The following is a 4,122-nucleotide window of genomic DNA, read 5'->3' on the forward strand; positions in this document are numbered from 1 at the left end:
GGCCCCAGTTCAATTCCTAGCACTTAAGGAGAGAGTGGGCTCTCCATGTTGATGTCTGACCTCCACATGTCTGTACCATGCATATTCCTTCACACAGAAAGCAAATAAATACAAATTCTTACTAAAGAAAAGCTTTCTTCATTCTAAGGCTACAAAGTTGCAGACTTGTGGTTTTGTTTGTTACATTTACATCCCTGGAATGGATTCCGGAATAAGACTGGGTTTGAATCCAACTTTCTTCAGGATTGCTGTCCAACTTTCCTAGCCCTCTCCTCTTGAGTGATTGGAAGGACTTTTACCATATGCCACATTCCTCGGTGGGTCAAATTCCAGGTCTACTCCATATTGGGGGCCCTAAACGCTTGATAATATTTCAATATGAACATTGTAATTGGTTTGTCCTGTTTTCAAACAGCCCAGCTGGCATTTTTACTGGTATAACATTAGATTCATAGCTCTTCTTAGGGAGAGTTGGTATTTTATGATGGATCTGCCTGATGCACATGGCAGGACAAAGGACGAGAGAACCATATAGAAATGTTCCCAAGCCTGCACCACTTTGCTTATGAGTCAGAAGCCCTAAAGGACCAGTTTTTCTCTGATTCATGTGAGCTGTAGGGGACATCCTGTGAGCACCCAGCACGCTTGTGACTAGGTTCCCAAGAACTCGGAAGAGCTTGGAACATTCCTTCAGGGTGAGAGTAGATGCTCTGCTGGGCTTGGATCCAAGTTCATGGCTAGGCTGAAAAGGTTCTTGAGCTGGAACTCACCAAACACGACCAGCTATCCCTGGGCCTCCTGCCTGCTCTTGCTAGTAGCTGAGATGTGGTCACAGGTCTGCTCTTCTGCAAGATCTGTATCTACTCTTAGACTTAAGGGTCACTGTGCGGAAGGAACTACTTCCAGCCCAGGACACGGGCAGCAGCAGTGGCCTCAAATACCAGAGCCCATGAAACCTGCTGGAGGTGAGCCAGGCAGTAAGGTCCCCTAGAGCCATGGTGCCCACGGTCCTTGACACTCCCGTCCAGACTCAGTCTGGCTTGGAGGGGAGGGGGGGGCTTGTCCTTCTACCATGCAGGAAGATACTTCTGATCAAACTGCGGGTTTTATTGCTGATCTTTCACACAAACCCCAAGCCAGGAAAAAACCCCAGAATCTGGGTGGTGTACTTGAAAATTGCTCATCTTTCCACAGTATCTGTGTATTAAAATGCACATTTTCATTTATAAGCCTTTTGCTTTGGATAAAGAGCAGTAGATCCCTGTATTCCAGTGAATGGAGGCTGGGGAGCTGTGATTCCTGAGGAAGGGAGCTGGGCTGAGACCTTCCCTAGGATGTATTCAGAATGTAACTCTTTCATCTGCGGTCTTAAGGGAGACTAGGATGGCACTGGGATAGCGGATGAGCAGCTGGCTAAGCCCTAATACTGATGTGGTCACGTGATGAACAAAGAAAGCTAATGAGAACCAGTTTCAAATTCTGCGTCATGTCCCTTTCTCTATGGGCTTTGCATTAGACTTCCAAGCTGCTCTGACTACTGTACTTTGAACTGAGTCCCAGATGCATTATAGCTTTTTTTTTTTTTTGATGACATTTAAATCCTACCACTGGCCTACCTTTTAGTCTATATACATACTTAGTTACTTTAATATTGCCATGACTGAACAGCACAATCAAGACAACTTATAAAAGAAAACATTTAATCTGGGCCTCATGGCTCCAGTTAGAGTTCGTGACCGTCACGGTAGGGAGTACAGCAGCAGACAGACAGTGGTGCTAGAGCAGCAGTTGGGAGCTCATGTCTGATCCACAAGCACAAGGCATAGAGAAGGGAGGGAGGGAGAGGGAGAGGGGGAGGGGGAGGGGGAGGGGAGGGGGAGGGGAGGGGGAGGGGAGGGGGAGGGAGAGAAAGGGAGAGGGAGAGAGAGAAAGAAGGAAGAGAGGAGAGGAGAGGAGAGGAGAGGAGAGGAGAGGAGAGGAGAGGAGAGGAGAGGAGAGGAGAGGAGAGGAGAGGAGAGGAGAGGAGAGGAGAGGAAAGAGACTAATGTTTTGTATATACTTGGCCCAGGGAGTGGCACTATTAGTAGGTGTGGCCTTGTTGGAGTAGATGTGTCACTGTGGGCATGGGCTTTAAGACCCTCATCCTAGCTGCCTGGAAGCCAGTATTCTGCTAGCAGCCTTCAGATGAAAATGTAGAACCCTCAGCTCCTCCTGGACCATACCTGTCTGAATGCTGCCATGTTCCTGCCTTGATGACAATGGACTGAACCTCTGAACCAATTAAATGTTGTCCTTATAAAAGTTGCCTTGGTCATGGTGTCAGTTCACAGCAGTGAAACTCTAACTAAGACAGAGGCAAAGAGGGAGTCAACTGCTATAACATGGACTTTCGCAGCCTACAGCACACTTCAGTGATGTACCCCCTCCAAGAAGGCCACACCTGTTAAACCTTCCTAAACAGTCCACCAACCAACTGGGGACTACGCATTTAAACATATGAGCCTATGGGGCCATCCTCACTCAAACCACACACACTGTCAGGATACCCTATGTTTCTCATGGTTCCTTTCCCTGTTCTCTCTCTCTCTGCCTCTTCCTGGAATTTCCATACTGTGCTTTTTGGCCAACAGAACTTGTGTGGTATTTAGGTCTCTGGTCACCTGTCACACAGCCTCTGAGTCAGCCTTCCCTTCCCCCACTCCATCCCTGTAGTACCAGATACAACCTCACAGACACTTCTGGCCTGTGGCATCACATTCTGAGGATTATGGGGCTTGCTTGGTGGCCTCCCTTACATCTCTACATGACAAGTTCTGCCGTGAAAAATATCTTTTTTCTGCCTTTGTGCTCTAGAAGAGCCATCAAGGTTAGCAGCCTGTTGAGGGAACATCTAAGCAACATGATTGAAACTGGTCATTAGTGGTTAACTTTATGATAAATTTAACCTAGACATAGTGCCAAGATATGTATGTGGTCCTGTTTCCTCCCTTCCTTCCTGTCTGCTTTCCAACCCCTCCCCTCCCCTCTCCTTTTCCACCTTTCCTAGGATGATAGAAGCAACTGTTTCCCTTGTGTGTTTCTTCTGTCTGTCTGTCTGTGCACATGCTGACATGCCCACCTCTAACTACAGCACATGGTCTTCCCAATATCTGATGCTAACTCTCTCAGAATGTGAATAGTCTACCTACTTCTATATCAGCTGAAACACTCGTCACGAAAGCAGGTTCTTCAATCCCATCCCAGACCCTACAACCATCAGGTAAAAAAAGGGGCTTAGACTGCCTACAGGAAACCAAAATATCAGTGCCTTCCGGGCATCCAGAAGCTTAGTATTGTATGATGGGAATATCACTGGTACAGTCTGGTCCGGTTTCTGCTAGCTTGTTAACCGGTGTATCTCAGCTTTCTTTCTCAACTTCTGGGTGTCTGCTCTTGACCTCCTCTGAAGGGCCACTCAAGTGGGAGCATCATTTTCACAAAGGTCTCTGACCATGCAGATGCGTGCAGTCTAGTATCTCTCAAGAGGCACTTCCGCATCTGGAGGTGTGTGTGTGTGAATTCAGCCTCTCTGGTGTCATTTCAAAAAGCTGTCTGCTGTTTTCTTTGCATATGTAAATGATTGGGTCAAAGGTTTTACTGGAATAACATAGTTTACATACAGCCCCACTGTAGATAGAGCTGCCAAGGGGATCCTGGGAAGAGAGGCCCTGGAATTTATGGGGAAGGACAATGATGCCCAGACCAAAGGCACACCTGCTGCAGCCTTGCGCAAACTACTGATGGCCATGGGTGTGCTTGCTTTTCAAACAGCATTGTGGGTTTTTTTTTTTTATTATTGTTTTGTTTTTTTATAAGGCTTTACAGATATAACTCAGTGCTAAAACTCTTGTCAGACATGTGGGTGGTCCTGGGTACAATCCCCAGTACCAGAAAAAAAAAAAAAAAAAAAAAAGGAAGAGAGAAATAAAATAGAAAGCCAGACTTGTAGCCTTTCTGGAAAGACCCAGAAGATTCATAGCCCCAGACCTGTTTCCTCCTGGAAAGCAAGAGTGACATTGGAAGTGAGTGACAGTACCCAGAGCCTAGACACACCTCTCTCTCCACCCTCACAGGTTGCTGGGC

Source organism: Mus caroli, unplaced genomic scaffold (assembly GCF_978045245.1).
Source record: "Mus caroli unplaced genomic scaffold, Mus_caroli_1 scaffold_12, whole genome shotgun sequence".
In the NCBI taxonomy this organism is placed as follows: domain Eukaryota; kingdom Metazoa; phylum Chordata; class Mammalia; order Rodentia; family Muridae; genus Mus; species Mus caroli.